This window comes from Antechinus flavipes, chromosome X (assembly GCF_016432865.1).
Source record: "Antechinus flavipes isolate AdamAnt ecotype Samford, QLD, Australia chromosome X, AdamAnt_v2, whole genome shotgun sequence".
Classification (NCBI taxonomy): domain Eukaryota; kingdom Metazoa; phylum Chordata; class Mammalia; order Dasyuromorphia; family Dasyuridae; genus Antechinus; species Antechinus flavipes.
This window is the reverse complement of record NC_067404.1, coordinates 82,491,816-82,508,048: the sequence shown is the minus strand read 5'-3', so window position 1 is coordinate 82,508,048 and position 16,233 is coordinate 82,491,816. Positions and strand designations below refer to the sequence as shown.

At 42.9% G+C, this 16,233-nt stretch overlaps 3 long non-coding RNA genes across 4 annotated transcripts; all 3 read right to left on the bottom strand.

Moving 5' to 3' along the window:
• Positions 1–2,783: 2,783 nt before the first annotated feature.
• Positions 2,784–13,374, bottom strand: LOC127542683 (uncharacterized). The gene is made up of 2 exons (XR_007948785.1): positions 13,345–13,374; positions 2,784–3,334 (listed from the first exon to the last, which is right to left on the bottom strand). It is a non-coding gene; the product is annotated as an uncharacterized LOC127542683 (long non-coding RNA).
• Positions 8,939–10,196, bottom strand: LOC127542680 (uncharacterized). Its single transcript, XR_007948783.1, has 2 exons — positions 9,720–10,196; positions 8,939–9,112 (listed from the first exon to the last, which is right to left on the bottom strand). It is a non-coding gene; the product is annotated as an uncharacterized LOC127542680 (long non-coding RNA).
• Positions 13,375–13,589: 215 nt separating the features above from the next.
• Positions 13,590–13,957, bottom strand: LOC127542684 (uncharacterized). 2 transcript variants are annotated; one of them, XR_007948786.1, is made up of 2 exons: positions 13,916–13,957; positions 13,590–13,745 (listed from the first exon to the last, which is right to left on the bottom strand). It is a non-coding gene; the product is annotated as an uncharacterized LOC127542684 (long non-coding RNA). The 2 variants fall into 2 exon arrangements; XR_007948787.1 differs by having other exon boundaries at positions 13,867–13,937.
• Between the last annotated feature and the right edge of the window lie 2,276 nt (positions 13,958–16,233).

Sequence of the window (16,233 nt, the reverse complement as noted above, 5' to 3'; positions counted from 1 at the left end):
TTTCATTTTCTCTCTCTTCCTCTTTATTTTTCTATCCCGCCCTCTCTTCCTTTCTCTCATCTCACTCTCTTCCTGTCTTCCTCTCCCTCTCCTTTTCCCTCTGTCCTCTCTCTTGTCGTCTCTTTTTTCTCTCTCTTCCTAGCTTTTCCTCTCTCTCCTCTTCCCCCTTTTCCCTCTCCCTTCTTCTCTCTCTCTCTTCCACTCTATATTTTTGTCTTTCAGTCTCTCTTATGCTTTTTTTCTTCTCTCTTTTCCTCCCTCTCTTCCACTCTCTATATTTCTCTCTCTCTTTCTTCTTATTCCTTTTCTCTCTCTCTTCTTTTTCTGTCTTCCTCTCTCTTTCTTCCTCTTTTTTCTCTCTCTCTCTTCCCCCTCTTCTCCCTTCTTTCCTCCTCTCCCTCTCTCCCTCTCTCTCTCTGTCCTCTTTTTCTCTTCCTTTATGTCTCTTCCTCTTTTTTCCCCCTCTCCCTTCCTCTCTTGCTCTTTTTTCTCTCTTCCTTTTTCTATCCCTCTCACCCTCTGTGTGAGTCTCTGTCTCTTCTCCTTCCCTCCCCGCTTTCCCTCTGTGTCTCTTTTTCGTCTTCTCTCTCTCATTCTCCTCTCTGTCTCTCTCATGTCTCTCTACCCCTCTCTCCTTCTTCGACTTATCTTTTCTCTCTCTTTTCCATTTTCTCTCTCCTTCCCTCCTTCACGCACACTCTCTTCTCTCTCTTACACTTTCTATATTTCTCTTCCTCTCTTTCCTTTCCTCTCTCTCCTCTTCCCTTTTTTCCTCTCTTTTTCTCCCTCTTCCTCACTTTATTCTCTCTACCTCTCCCTCTCTTTTTCTCTCTCTCTCTTCTACTCTTTTTCTCCCTCTTCCTCTTTCTCTTCATTTTCTCTCTCTTCTCCACTCTCTCTCCCATTCTCTATATTTCTCTCTTCCTCTCTCTTCCTCCCTCTCTTCTTATCTCTCTCCCTCTCTTTTCCTTTCTCCCTCTGTTCCTTTTCTCTCTTCCACTCCTCTCTTCCTCTCTGTTCCTCTTCCTTGCACTCTTTTCCACTCTATTTTTCTCTTCTTCCACTCTCTATATTTCTCTCTCTTTTCCACTCAATTTTTTTCTCTTTTCCTCCCCTCCTCCATTCCTCTCTCTTTTCTTTTTCTCTCTATTCCTCTCTCTCTTCCACTCTCTTATTCCCTCCCTCTCTTCATCTCTCTCTTTTCATTTTCTCTCTATTCCTCTCTCTCCCTCTCTCTTCCCCCTCTTCATCTCTCTATTCCTGTTTCTCCTCTCCCTTCTTCTCTCCTCTCCTCTTCTCCCCTATTTTCTTTTTCCCTCCTTCCCCTGTGTCTCTCTCTCTCTCTTCCTTCCTCTCTTTTCTTTTTCTCTCTCTTCCACTCTGTCTTTCTCTCTCTCCTTCTTCTCTTTTCTCTCTTTTATTTTTCTCTCTATTCCTCTCTCACTTCATCTCTTTTCATTTTCTCTCTGTTCCTCTCTCTTTCCCTCTCTCTTCATCTCTTTTCCTCTCTCTTCCTCTCTCTTCCTCTCTCCTGTTTTTTTCTCTCTCTATTCCTCTTTTCCTGTCTCTCTTTCCCATTCTATATTTTTCTCTTCTACTCTCTCTTCCACTTTTTCCCCCTCTCTTCCTTCCTCTCTCTTCCCTATCTCTCTCTCTTTCCTTTTCTCTCTCTTCCTCTGTCTTTTTTCTCTCTATTCCTCTCTCTTCTCTCAGTCTTTTTTGTCTCTATTCCTCTCTTCCCCCTCATTCTCCCTCCCTCTCCCTTCTTCTACTTTCCCCCTCTCTCTTCTCTTTCTAATTCTCCTTCCCTCTTCTTCTCATTCTCTTTCTTCCACTCATTTTCTCTCTATTTTTTCCTCTCTCTCCCTCCCTGTCTCTGTCTTCCTCCCTCTGCCTTCCACTCTCTCTTCTCTTCCCCTTTCTTCTCGCTTTCTTTTTTCTCTCCCCCTCTCTCTTCCTCCCGTCTTCTTTTTCTCTCTTCTCACTTTTTTCCTCTTTTCCGCTCTCTTCTTCTCTCTCTTTCTTCCTCTTTATTTTTTCTATCCCGCCCTCTCTTCCTCTCCTTCCTTTCTCTCATCTCATTCTCTTCAAATCTTCCCCTCCCTCTCTATTTTCCCTCTCTAGCTCTTCCTCTATCTTTCCCTCTCTCTTTTCTTCTCTTTTTCTCTCTCTTCCTAGCTTTCCCTCTCTCTCCTCTTACCTTTTTTCCCTCTACTTTCTTCTTTCTCTCTCTCTTCCCTCTATATTTTTCTCTCCTCCACTCTGACTCTCTCTTCCTCCTCTTTTTTCTTCTCTTTTTCTACCTCTCTCTTATTCTCTATATTTCTTTCTCCCTTTTTTCCTCTTTCTTTTTTCTCTCCCTCTCTCCTTTTTCTCTCCTTCCTTTATCTTCATCTCTCCCTCTCCCTTCTTTCCTTCCTCCTTCCTCTCTGTCTCTGTCCTCTTTTTCTCTTCCTCTCTTTTCCCCTCTATCTCCTTCTCTCTCTTCTTCTCTTGCTCTTTTTCTATCTTCCTTTTTCTATCCCTCTCTCCCTCTGTGTCTCACTCTGTCTCTTCTCCTTCCCTTCCCGCTCTCCCTCTGTGTCTCTTTTTCTATGTCTCTCTACCCCTCTCTCTCATTCTTCGACTATCTTTTTTCTCTCTCCTTTTTCCTCTCTCTTCTCTCTCCTTCCCTCCTTCACATATACTCTCTTCCTCTCTTCTCTTACACTTTTTTTTATATTTTCTCTCTTCCTCTCTTTTCCTTTTCTCTCCCTTTCTCCTCTATTTTTCTCTCTCTTCCACTCTCTCTCCCACTCTATATTTCTCTTTCCCTCTCTCTTACTCATTTTTTCTCTCTCTCTCCCTCTCTCTCTTCTTCCCTCTCTTTTCCTTTCTCCTTCTCTTCCTTCTCTCTCTTCTTCTCTTTCTCCCCCACTCTCTCTCTTGCACTCATTTTTTTCTGTCTTCCATTCTCTCTCCCACTTCTATTTTTCTCTCTCTCATTTCCACTCCATTTTTTCTTTCTTCCACTTTCTCTCCCACTCCCTATATTTCTCTTTCTCTCTCTCCCTCTATTTCTTTTTCTCTCTTCCTCTCTCTCTCTCCCTTCTTCTCTCTTCATCTCTCTTTTCATTTTCTCTCTATTCCTCTCTCTCTTCCCCCCTCTTATTCCCTCTCTTCATCTCTCTCTTTTCATTTTCTCTCTCTCTCCCTCTCTTCCTCCTCTCTTACTCTCTTTCTTCATCTCTCTATTCCTCTCTCTCTTCCCCTCTTTTCTTTTTCCTCTCTTCCCCTGTGTCTGTCTCTCTCTCTTCCCCTCTTTTTCTTTTTCTCTCTTCCACTCTATCTTTTTCTCTCTCTCTCCCTCCCTCTCTTTCTCTTTTTTCTTTTTCTCTCTATTCTCTCTTCTCTCTCTCTTATCTTTTTCTCTCTATTCCCCTCTTTTTCTCTCATCTTTCATTTTTCTCTCTATTCTCTTCCTTCCCCTCTCTCTTTCTCCCTCTTTCTCTTTTCCTCTCTCTTTCTTTTTCTCTCTATTCCTCCCTCTTTCCCCCATCTCTTCCTCCCTCTCTTTTCATTTTCTCTGTACTCTCTCTTCCCCCTTTCTTCATCTCTTTTCTTCTCTCTCTTATTCTAATCTTTCCCTCTCCCCTGCTCTTTTTCTCTCTCTCCTTTTTCCGTCTCTATTCCTCTTTTTCTCTCTCCCATTCTATATTTTTCTCTCTTCTACTCTCTTCCACTTTTTTTCTTCTTCTTCCTTCCTTCCTCTCTCTCTTCCCGTCTCTCTTCTTTTTCTCTCTATTCCTCTCTCTTCCCCTCATTTTCCCTCTCTTCTTCTTTCCTTCTCTCTCTTCTTCTCTTTTTCCTCTCTTTCTAGCTCTCCCTCTCTTTCTTCTCTCTCTTCCACTCTATATTTTCTCTCTCTTTTTTCCTCTCTCCCTCTTCCTCCCTCTCCCTTCCACTCTCTGTATTTCTCTCTCCCTTTCTTCCTCTCTTTCTTTTTTCTTTTCCCCCTCTCTTCTTTTTCTCTCTTCCTCTCACTTTTCTTCCTCTTTTTCTCTCTTCCTTTCTCTCTTCCTTCCTCTCATCTCACTCTGTTCCTGTCTTCCTCTACCCTTCTTTCCCCCCTTCCTGTATCTTTCCCTCTCTCTTGTCTTCTCCTTTTCTCTCTCTTCCTAGCTTTTCCTTCTCTCCTCTTCCTCTTTTTTTCTCTCCCTTCTTTCTCTCTCTCTCTTCTACTCTCTCTTTCACTCTGTCTTCCTCGTTTTTCTTCTCTATTTTCCTCTCTGTCTCTTCCCTTCCACTCTCTATATTTCTCTCTCCCTTTCTTCCTCTTTCTTTTTTCTTTCCTTCTCTCCTTCTCTCTCTCTTCCTCTTTCTGCCTCTTTTTTCTCTCTCTCCCTCTCCCTTCTTTCCTCCCTCCCTCCTCTCCTGTCTCTGTACTCTTTTTCTCTTCCTAACTTTTCTCCTCTTTATTCCTCTCTTGCTCTTTTTCTCTCTTTCTTTTTCTGTGCCTCTCTCCCTCTGTGTCTCCTCTCTGTCTCTTCTCCCTTCCTCCCCACTCTCCCTCTATGTCTCTTTTTCTATGTCTCTCTCTCACTCTCCCTTTCTGTCTCTCTCATGTCTGTCTACCCCTCTCTCCTTCTTCGACTATCTTTTTTCTCTCTCTTCTTCTTTCTCTCTCCTTCTCTCCTTCATACACACTCTGTTCCTCTCTCTTATACTTTTTAATATTTCTCTTTTCCTCTCTTTTCCTCTCTCTCCCTTTCTCCGTCTCGTTTTCTCTCTCTTTCTCACTATCTCTCCCTCTTTTCTCTCTTCTTTTCTACTCTTTTCTTTCTTCCTCTTTCTCTTCATTTCTCTCTTTCCTCCACTCTCTCTCCATTCTCTATATTTCTGTCTTTCCTTCTCTCTTCTTCTCTTTCTTTCTTTCTCTTTTTCCTCTCTCCCTCTTTTCCTTTCTCCCTCTCTCTCTCTTCTTCCTCTCTCTTCTCTCTTCCCCACTCTCTCTTCCACTCTTTTTTTCTCTCTGTTTTCCATTCTCTCTCCTCCCCACTCTCTATATTTCTCTCTCTCATTTCTACTCCATTCTTCTTTCTTCCACTCTCTCTCCCACTTTCTATATTTCTTTCTCTTTCCTTCTCTCCCTCTCTCTTCCTCTATTTCTTTTTTCTCTCTCCCTCTCTCTCTTTTTCTCTCTCCCTTCCTCTGTCTTCCTCTCTTTTTTCTTTTTTCTCTCTCTTCCTCTCTCTCTTTTCCTCTCTTTCCCCTCTCTTTATCTCTCTCTTTTCATTTTCTCTCTATTCCTTTCTCTTCTCCCTCTCTTACTCCCTCTCTTCATCTTTCTATTCCTGTCTCTCTTCTCTCTTCCCCCCCTCTTTTCTTTTTCCCTCTCCTCCCCTGTGCCTCTCTCTCTTCTCCTTTTTCTTTTTTCTCTCTCTTCCACACTCTCTTTTTCTCTCTCTCCTCTCCTCCTCTCTCTTTCTTTTTTCTCTCTATTCCCCTCTCTTCCTCTCATCTCTCTTTCATTTTCTCTCTATTTCTCTTCCTTCCCATCTCCCTTTCTCCCCCCTCTCTCTTCTCTCTCTCTTTTCTTTTTCTATTCCTCTCTCTTCCTCCCTTACTCTTTTCCTTTCTCTCTATTCCTCCCTCTCTTCTTTCTCCCTCTTCCTCTTTTCTTTTCTTTTTCTCTCTCTTCCTCTTTCTTCCTCTCATTTCTCTTACATTTTCTCTCTATTTCTCTTCCTTCCCCTCTCTCTTTACCTATCTCTCTTTTCTTTTTCTCTCTATTCCTCTCTCTTTCCCCCTCTCTTCCTCCCTCTTTTCATTTTCTCTCCCTATTCCCTCTCTCTCTCCCCCCTCTCTTCATTTCTTTTCTTCTCTCTCTCTTCTCTATTTTTCTCTCTCACCTTTTCTTTTTCTCTCTCTATCCTCTATTTCTTTCTCCTTCTCTTTCCATCTTTCCCATTCTATATTTTTCTCTTCTCTTCCACTTTTTTCCTCTCTTCCCCGTCTCTCTCTTTCATTTTCTCTCTTCTCTCTTCTCTCTCTCTCTTTTTCTCTATTCCTCTCTCTTCCCCTCTTTCTTCCTCTCTTCTCTCTTCTCTCTCTCTATTCTATATTTTTCTTTCTCTCTTTTTTTCTCTCTCTCTTCCTCCCTCTCTCTTCCACTCTATATTTCTCTCTCCCTTTCTTCCTCTCTGTCTTTTTTCTCTCTCCTCTCTCTCTTCCTCCCTCTCTTCTTTTTCTCTCTTCCGCTCTTTCTTCCTCTTTATTTTTTCTATCCCACCCTCTTTTCCTTTCTCTTATCTGTCTCTGTCCTCTCTTTCTCTTCCTCTCTTTTCCCCTCTATCTTCCTCTCTTGCTCTTTTTCTCTCTTTGTTTATCTATTCTTCTCTCCCTCTGTGTCTCTCTATGTCTCTTCTCCCTCCCTCCTGCTCTCTTTCTATGTCTCTCTCTCTCTCACTCTTGTCTGTCTCTTTCATGTCTCTCTCCTTCTTCGACTACTATCTTTTTTCTCTCTTCTTCTTCGTTCTCTCTCCTTCCCTTCCTCAGACACACTCTCTTACTCTCTTACACTTTCTATATTTCTTTCTTCCTCTCGCTCCATTTTCACTCTATTTTTCTCTCTTCCTCTCCCTCTTTTTTCTCTCTCTCTTCTACTCTTTTTCTCTCTCTTTGTCTTTCTCTTCATTTCTCTCTTTCCTCCACTCTCTCTCCCACTCTCTATATTCTCTTTTTCCCCTCTCTCTTCCTCCCTCTCTCTATCCCTTTCTCTCCCTCTCTTCATTTATCTATTCCTCTCTCTTTTTCTCTTTCTCCCCCCTTTTTTCCCTGTGTTTCTTCCCCTCTTTTTCTTTTTCTCTCTCTTCCCCTGTGTCTGTCTGTCTCTCTCTTCCCCTCTTTTTCTTTTTCTCTCTCTCTTCCACTCTATCTTTCTCTCTCTCTCCCTCCCTCTTTCTCTCTTTTCTTTTACTCTCTATTCCTCCTCTTCCCTCCCTCCCTCTTCTTTTTCTCTTTCCCTTTCTCCCTCTTCCTCACTCTATTTTCTTTTTCTATTCCCCTCTCTTCCTCTCATCTCTCTTACATTTTCTCTCTATTTCTCTTCCTTCCCCCTCCTCTCTTTTCCTATCTCTTTTTGCTTTTTCTCTCTATTCCTGTCTCTTTTCCCTCTCTTCCTCCTTCTCTTCATCTCTCTTTTCATTTTCTTCCTGTTCCTCTCTCTTCCCCCTCTCTTCATCTCTTTTCTTCTTCTCTCTTCTATCTTTCCCTCTCTCCTTTTTCTCTCTTTATTCCTCTTTTTCTCTCTCTCCTTTTCTTTCTCATTCTATATTTTTCTCTCTCTCTCTTCTACTTTTTTCTCTCTCTTTTTTCCTCCCTCTCTTCCCCTCTTTCTCCCTCTCTCTCTCTTCTACTTTCACTCTCATTCTTCTTCTCTTCTTCTCTCTCTTTCTAACTCTCCCTCTCTCTTTTTCTCGCTCTTTCTTCCACTCTATATTTTTCTCTCTCTCTTACTCCCTCTGTCTCTGTCTTCCTCCCTCTCTCTTCCACTCTCTATATTTCTCTCTCCCTTTCTTCCTCTCTATCTTTTTTCTCTCCCTCTCTCCCTCCCTCTCTTCTTTTTCTCTCTTCCTCTCACTTTCTTCCTCTTTTACTCTCTCTTCCTTCCTCTTTATTTTTCGATTCCACCCTTTCTTCCTTTCTCTGATTTTACTCTCTTCCTGTCTTCCTCTCCTTCTCTTTTTTCCCTCTCTCTCTCTTCCTTTATCTTTCCCTCTCTGTCTTCTACTTTTCTCTCTCTTCCTAGCTTTTCATCTCTCTCCTCTTCCTCTTTTTCCTCTCCCTTCTTCTCTCTCTCTCTTCCACTCTATATTTTTCTCTCTCTTCCACTCCCTGTGTTTTATTCTCTCTTCCTCTTTTTTCTTCTCTCTTTCCTCCCTCTCTCTTCTACTCTCTATATTTCTCTTTCTCCCTTTCTTCCTATTTATTTTCTCTCTCTCTCGTTCCCCTCTCTCTTTCTTCCTCTTTTTCTCTCTCTCTTCCCCCTCCTCTCCTTCTATCCTCCCTCCCTCTCTCCCCCTTCTGTCTCTGTCTTCTTTTTCTCTTCCTTTGTGTCTCTTCCTCTCTTTCCCCCTCTCTCTTCCTCCCTTTGTCTCCCTTCCTTTTTCTATCCCTCTCTCCCTCTGTGTTTCTTTCTCTGTCTCTTCTCCCTCCCTCCCCGCTCTCCCTCTGTGTCTCTTTTTCTTTGTCTCTCTCTTACTCTCCTCTCTGTTTCTCTCATGTCTCTCCTTCTTTGACTATCTTTTTTCTCTTTCTTCTCTCTCTCTCTTTCCCTCCTTCACACTCTCTTCCTCTCTCTTACACTTTCCATATTTCTCTCTTCCTCTCTTTCTTCTCTCTCCCTTTCTCCCTCTCTTTTTCTCACTTTTTTCTCTCTTCCTCTCCCTCTTTTTTCTCTCGTTCTACTCTTTCTCTCTTCCTCTTTCTCTTCATTTCTCTCTTTCCTCCACTCTCTCTCCCACTCTCTATATTTCTCTCTTCTTTCTTTCTGTCTCTCTCCGTCTCTCTCTTCCTCCCTCTCTTTCTATTTTGCTCTCTCCCTCTCTTCCTCTCTTTCTCTTCCCTCTCTTCCTCTCTATTTTTCTCTCTCCCTTCCTCTCTCTCTTTTTTCTCTCTCCTCTCTCTCTTCCCCCTCTCTTACTCCCTCTCTTCCCCCTCTCTTACTCCCTCTCTTCATCTCTCTCTCCCTCTCTTCCCCCTCTCTTCATCTCTCTATTCCTCTCTCTCTCTCCCTTTCTCCCTCTCTCTTCCCTCTTTTTCTTTTTCTCTCCTCTTCCACTCTATCTTTTTTCTCTCTCACCCTCTCTCTCTTTCTCTCTTTTCTTTTTCTCTCTATTCCTCTCTCTTCTTTCTTTCTTTCTCTCTCTCTTCCTCTTTCTCTTTTTCTTTTTCTCTCTCTTCCTCTCATTTCTCTTACATTTTCTCTCTATTTCTCTTCCTTCCCCTCTGTCTTTTCCTATCTCTCTTTCTTTTTCTCTCTATCTTTCCCTCTCTCCTGTTCTTTTTCTCTCTCTCCTTTTTCCTCTCTCTATTCTCTCTTTTTTCTCTCTCTCCTTCTCTCTCTCCCACTCTATATTTCTCTCTTCTTTCTTTCTGTCTCTCTCCGTCTCTCTCTTCCTCCCTCTCTTTCTATTTTGCTCTCTCCCTCTCTTCCTCTCTTTCTCTTCCCCCTCTCTTCCTCTCTATTTTTCTCTCTCCCTTCCTCTCTTCTCTTTTTTCTCTCTTCCTCTCTCTCTTCCCCCTCTCTTACTCCCTCTCTTCCCCCTCTCTTACTCCCTCTCTTCATCTCTCTCTCCCTCTCTTCCCCCTCTCTTCATCTCTCTATTCCTCTCTCTCTCTCCCTTTCTCCCTCTCTCTTCCCCTCTTTTTCTTTTTCTCTCTCTTCCACTCTATCTTTTTTCTCTCTCACCCTCTCTCTCTTTCTCTCTTTTCTTTTTCTCTCTATTCCTCTCTCTTCTTTCTTTCTTTCTCTCTCTTCCTCTTTCTCTTTTCTTTTTCTCTCTCTTCCTCTCTCATTTCTCTTACATTTTCTCTCTATTTCTCTTCCTTCCCCTCTGTCTTTTCCTATCTCTCTTCTTTTCTCCTCTATCTTTCCCTCTCTCCTGTTCTTTTTCTCTCTCTCCTTTTTCCTCTCCTCTATTCCTCTTTTTCTCTCTCTCCTTCTCTCTCTCCCACACTCATATTTTTCTCTTCCCTTCCACTTTTTTCTCTCTCTTCCCTTGTCTCTCTCTCCTGTTCTTTTTCTCTCTCTTCCTCTCTACCTTCTTTTTTCTCGATTCCTTTCTCTTCCCCTTTCTCCCTTTCTCTCTTCTTTTCTTTTTCTCTCTCTGGCTCTCCCTCTCTCTTCTTCTTCTCTCTCTCTTCTTCCACTCTATATTTTTCTCTCTTTTTTCCTTCTCTCTCTTCCTCCCTCTGTCTCTGTCTTCCTCCCTTTCTCTCTTCTTTTCTTTTTCTCTCTCTGGCTCTCCCTCTCTCTTCTTCTTCTCTTTCTCTCTCTTCCACTCTATATTTTTCTCTCTTTTTTCCTTCTCTCTCTTTCTCCCTCTGTCTCTGTCTCCTCCTTTCTCTTCCACTCTATATTTCTCTCTCCCTTTCTTCCTCTCTATCTTTTTTCTCTCCCTCTCTTCTTTTTCTCTCTTCCTCCCTCTTTTTCTCTCTCTTCCTTCCTCTTTATTTTTCGATTCCACCCTCTCTTCTTTCTTTCTCTCATCTCACTCTTCCTGTCTTCCTCTCCCTCTCTTTTTTCCTCTCTATCTCTTCCTGTATCTTCCCCTCTCTCTTCCTAGCTTTTCATCTCTCTCCTCTTCCTCTTTTTCCCTCTCTGTTCTTCTCTCTCTTCCACTCTGTCTTTTTATTCTCTCTTCCTTTTTTTTCTTCTCTCCTTTCCTCCCTCTCTCTTCCACTCTCTATAGTTCTCTCTCTCTCTCTCCTTTTTCTCTATTCCTTCCTCTTTTTTCCTCTCTCTCTTCCTCTCTCTCTCTCTCTCTCTCTCTCCCCCTCTCCCTTCTTTCCTTCCTTCCTCCCTCCCTCCCTCCTCTCTCCTCTCTGTCTCTGTCGTCTTTTTCTTTTCCTCTCTATCTCTTCCTCTCTTTTCCCCTCTTTCTTCCGCTCTCTCTCTCTTCCTCTCTGGTCTTTTTCTCTCTTTGTCTCTGTTCCTTTTTCTATCCTTCTCTCCCCCTGTCTCTCTCTCTCTGTCTCTTCTCCTTCCCTCCCTGCTCTCCCTCTGTGTCTCTTTATCTGTGTTTCTCTCTCACTCTCTCCTCTGTCTCTCTCATGTCTCTCTACCCCTCTCCTCCTTCTTCAACAATCTTTTTTCTCTCTCTTCTTCTCTCTCTCCTTCCCTCCTTCACACACACTCTCTTACTCTCTCTGTTATACTTTCTATATTTCTCTCTTCCTCTCTTTCCCTCTCTCCCTTTCTGCCTCTATTTTTCCCTCTTTTTCCTCACTTTTTTCTCTCCTCTCCCTCTTTTTTTTCTCTCTCTCTATTCTACTCTTTTTCTCTCTCTTCCACTCTCTATATTTCTCTCTTTCCTTCTCTCATCCTCTCTTTTCTTCTGTCTCTCTCCCTCTCTCTCTTCTTCCCTCTCTTTCTCTTTTTTCTCTCTCCTTTTCCTTCCCCTCTCTTCCTCTCTCTTCTCTCTTCCTTGCTCTCTCTTCTACTCTTTTTCTCTGTCTTCCATTCTCTCCCCCCATTCTCTATATCTCTCTCTCTCATTTCCACTCCATTTTTTTCTTTCTTCCACTCTCTCTCTCACTCCCTATATTTCTTTCTCTTCCTTCTCTCTCTCTTCCTCTATTTCTTTTTTCTCCCTCTCTCTTCCTTCTCTCCCCTTCCTCTCTTTTCCTCTCTCTCTTTCCCGTCTCTTATTCCTTCTCTTTATTTCTCTTTTCATTTTCTCTCTATTCCTCTCTTCCCCCTCTTTCACTCCCTCTCTTCATCTTTCTATTCCTTTCTTTCTCTCTCCCTTTTTCCCTCTCTCTCTCCTCCCCTCTTTTTCTTTTTGTCTCTCTCTCTCTTTCTTTTTCTCTCTTTCCCTCTCTTCTCCCTATCTCTTCTCTCTCTCTCTCTCCCCCTCTTCCTCTCTGTCTTTTCTTTTTCTCTCTGTTGCCCTCTCTTCCTCTCATCTCTCTTTCATTTTCTCTCTATTTCTCTTCCTTCCCCTCTCCCTTTCTCTCTTTTCCTCTATCTCTTTTCTTTTTCTCTCTGTTCCTCTCTCTTTCCCCTCTTTTCCTCCCTCTCTTCATCTCTTTTCATTTTCTCTATGTTCCTCTTTCTTCCCCCTCCCTTCTTCTCTTTCCCTCTCTCCCTTCTCTCTTTTCCTCTATCTTACCCTCTCTCCTGTTCTTTTTCACTCTCTTCTTTCTCTCTCTCTTTTCCTCTTTTTCTTTCTCCCTTTCCCATTCCATATTTTTCTCTCTTCTACTTTTTTCCCTCTCTTCCGTCCTCTCTCTCTTCCTTTCTCTCTCTTCCTTTCTCTTTCCCTCTTTCTCCCTCTCTCTTCTTCTCTCTTTCCAGCTCTCCTTCTCTCTTCTTCTTCTTTCTCTCTCTTCCACTCTATATTTTTCTCTCTCTCTTTGTTCATCTCTCTCTCCCTGTCTCTGTCTTTCTCCCTCTCTCTTCCACTCTCTATATTTCTCTCTCCCTTTCTTACTCTTTTTTCTCTCCCCTCTCTTCTTCCTCCCTCTCTTCTTTTTCTCTCTTCCTCTCTCTTTCTTCCTCTTTTTCTCTCTCTTCTTCTTTTTTCCATCCTGCCCTCTCTTCCTTTTTTTTTTCTTTTTTTTTTGCTGAGGCAATTGGGGTTAAGTGACTTTCCCAGGGTCACACAGCTAGACAGTGTCTGAGACCAGATTTGAACTCGGGTCCTCCTGACTTCAGGGCTGGTGCTCTATCCACTGCGCCACCTAGCTGCCCCCTCTTCCTTTCTCTCATCTCACTCTCTTCCTGTCTTCCTCTCCCTCTTTTTCCTTCTCTATCTCTTCCTCTATCTTTCCCTCTCTCGTCTTCTTTTTTCTCTCTCTTCCTAGCTTTTCCTCTCTCTCCTCTTCCTCTTTTTCCCTCTCCCTTCTTCTCTCTTTCTCTTCCACTGTATATTTTTCTCTCTCTTCCTCCCTCTCTTCTTTTTCTCTCTCTCTCTTCCTTTCCTCTCTCTCTTTCTTCCTCCCTCTCTTCCACTTTCTATATTTCTCTCTCCCCCTTTCTTCCTATTTCTTTTTTTCTCTCTCTCTTCTTTTTCTCTCTTCCTCTTTCTTCCTCTTTTTCTCTCTCTCTCTCTCTTCCCCCTCTTCTTCCTTCTAGCCTCCCTCCCCCTCCCTCTCTCCCCTCTCTGTCTCTGTCCTCTTTTTCTCTTCCTTTGTATCTCTTCCTCTTTTTCCCTCTCTTCCTTTTTCTATCCTTCTCTCCCTCTGTGTGTGTCTCTCTCTGTCTCTTCTCCCTTCCTCCCGCTCTCCCTCTGTGTCTCTTTTTCTATGTCTCTCTCTCACTCTCCTCTCTGTCTCTCTCATGTCTCTCTCCCCGTCTCTCCTTCTTCGACTATCTTTTTCTCTCTTCCTTTTTCTCCTTCTTTCTCTCTCCTTCCCTCCTTCACACTCTCTTCCTCTCTCTCTTAAACTTTCCATATTTCTCTCTCCCTTTCTCCTTCTCTTTTTCTCGCTTCTTCTCCCTCTTTTTTCTCTCGTTCTTCTACTCTTTTTTCTCTCTCTCCTCCCTCTTTCTCTTCATTTCTCTCTTTCCTCCACTCTCTCTCCCATTCTCTATATTTCTCTCTTCCTCTCTCTCTTCCTTTCTTTGTCTCTCTCCACCTCTCTCTTCCTCCCTCTCTTTCTCTTTTTCTCTCTCTCCCTCTCTTTTCCTTTCTCTTTCTCTCCCACTCTCTCTTCCTCTATTGCTTTTTTCTGTCCCTCTCTCTTCCTCTCTATTTTTCTCTTTCCTTTCCTCTCTCTTTTTTCCTCTATTCCTCTCTCTCTTTTCCCTCTCTTACTCCTCTCTTCATCTCTCTATTCCTCTCTCTCCCTCTCTTCATCTCTCTCCCTCTCTTCCCCTCTTACTTCCTCTCTTCATCTCTCTATTCCTCTTTCTCTCTCTCTTACTCCCTCTCTTCATCTCTCTATTCCTCTTTCTCTCCCTTCTCCCTCTCTTCATCTCTCTATTCCTCTTTCTTTCTTCTCCCTCTCTTCATCTCTCTATTCCTCTTTCTTTCTTTCTTCTCCCTCTCTTCATCTCTCTATTCCTCTTTCTCTCTCTCTTCATCTCTCTATTCCTCTCTCTCTTCCCCCTCTCTTCATCTCTCTATTCCTCTCTCTCTCTTGCCCCTCTCTTACTACTCCCTCTCTTCATCTCTCTATTCCTCTCTCTCTCTTCCCCCTCTCTTACTCCCTCTCTTCATCTCTCTATTCCTCTTTCTCTCTCCCTTTCTTCCTCTTTCTCTCGTCCCCTCTTTTTCTTTTTCTCTCTCTCTTCCCCTGAGTCTGTCTCTCTTCCCTTCTTTTTTTCTCTCTCTTCCACTCTATCTTTTTCTCTCTCACCCTCCCTCTCTTTCTCTTTTCTTTTTATCTCTATTCCTCTCTTCTCTTTCTTCTCCCTCTTCCTCTTTTCTTTTCTTTTTCTCTCTCTTCCTCTTTCTTCCTCTCATTTCTCTTACATTTTCTCTCTACTTCTCTTCCTTCCCCTCTCTCTCTTTTCCTATCTCTCTTTTCTTTTTTCTCTCTATTCCTCCCTCTTTCCCCCTCTCTTCCTCCCTCTCTTCATCTCTCTTCCTCTCTATCTTCTTTTTTCTCTCTCTTCCCCTCTTTCTCCCTTTTTCTCTTTTTTTTTCTTTTTCTCTCTCTAGGTCCCCCTCTCTATTCTTCTCTTTCTCTCTCTTCCACTCTATATTTCTCTCTCTCCCTTCCTCCCTCTGTCTGTCTTCCTCCCTCTCTCTTCCACTCTCTATTTTTCTCTCTCCTCTCTCTTCCTCTATTTTCCTTTTTCCCTCTGCTCCTCTCTCTCTTTTTCTCTCTTCCTCTCACTTTCTTCCTCTTTTTCTCTGTCTTCCTCTCTTTCTTCCCCTTTATTTTTTCTATCCCGCCCTCTCTTTTTCCTCTCTCTCTTCCTTTCTCTCATCTCACTCTCTTCCTGTATTCCTCTCCCTCTCTCTTTTCCCTCGCTATCTCTTCCTCTATCTTTCCCTCTCTCTTCTCTTTTTCTCTCTCTTCTTAGCTTTTCCTCTCTCTCCTCTTCCTCTTTTCCCCCCTCCCTTCTTCTCTCTCTCTTCCACTCTCTATATTTCTCTCTCTCCCTTTCTTCCTATTTCTTTTTTCTCTCCCTCTCTTCTCTCTCTCTCATTCTTCCTCTTTTTCTCTCTTCTCCCCTCCCTTCTTTCCTCCCTCCCTCCCTCTCTCTCCTCTCTGTCCTCTTTTTCTTTTCCTTTGTGTCTCTTCCTCTTTTTTCCCCTCTCTCTTCCTCTCTTGCTCTTTTTCTCTCCCTCTCTCCCTCTGTGTCTCTCTCTCTGTCCCTTCTCCCTCCCTCCCCGCTCTCCCTCTGTGTCTCTTTTTCTATGTCTCTCTCACTCTCCTCTCTCTCTCTCATGTCTCTCTCCCCCTCTCTCCTTCTTTAACTATCTTTTTTCTCTCTCTTCTTTTCTCTCTCCTCCATCCCTCACACACACTCACTCTCTTAACCTTTCTATATTCCTCTCTTCCTCTCTTTCTCCCTCAATTTTTCTCTCTTCTTCTCCCTCTTTTTTCACTCTCTTTTCTACACTGTTTCTCTCTCTTCCTCTTTTTCTTCATTTTCTCTCTTTCTTCCACTCTCTCTCCCACTCTCTATATTTCTCTCATTCCCTCTCTCTTCCTCTCTTTCTTTCTGTGTCTCTCCCTCTCTCTCTTCCTCCCTCACTTTCTCTTTTTCTCTCTCTTCCTCTATTTTCCTTTTTCCCTCTGCTCCTCTCTCTCCTACTCTCTACTCTCTTCCACTCTATTTTTTTCTCTGTCTTCCACTCTCTCTCCCACTCTCTATATTTCTCTCTTATTTCCACTCCATTTATTCTTTCTTCCACTCTCTCTCCCACTCTTTATATTTCTCTGTCTTATTTCCACTCCATTTTTTCTGTCTTCCACTCTCTCCCACTCCCTATATTTCTTTCTCTTCCTCTCTTTTCCCTCTCTCCTCTAATTTCTCTATTTCATTTTCTCTCTCCCTCTCTCTTCCTCTATTTCATTTTCTCTCTCCTTCTTTCTCCCTCTCTCTTTTTCTCTCTTCCTTTCTCTCTCTTTTTCTTTTTCTCTCTATTCCTCTCTCTTCCCCCTCTCTTCTTCCCTCTCTTCATCTCTCTCTTTCATTTTTTCTCTATTCCTCTCTCCCTCTCTTCATTTCTGTATTCCCCTCCCCCCTCTCCCTTTCTCCTTCTGTCTCTCTTCCCCTCTTTTTCTTTTTCTCTCTCTTCCCCTGTGTCTGTCTCTCTCTTCCCCTCTTTTTCTTTTTTCTCTCTCTTTTTCTCTCTCACCCTCACTCTCTTTCTCTCTTTTCTTTTTCTCTCTATTCCTCTCTCTTCCCCCTCTCGCTTCTTTTCTCTCTCCCTTTCTCCCTCTTTGTCTCTCTCTTTTTCTTTTTCTCTCTCTTCCTCTTTTTCTCTCTCTTCCTCTTTTTCTTCATTTTCTCTCTTTCTTCCCCCTCTCCCTTTCTCATTCTCTCTCTTTTTCTCTCTCTTCCCC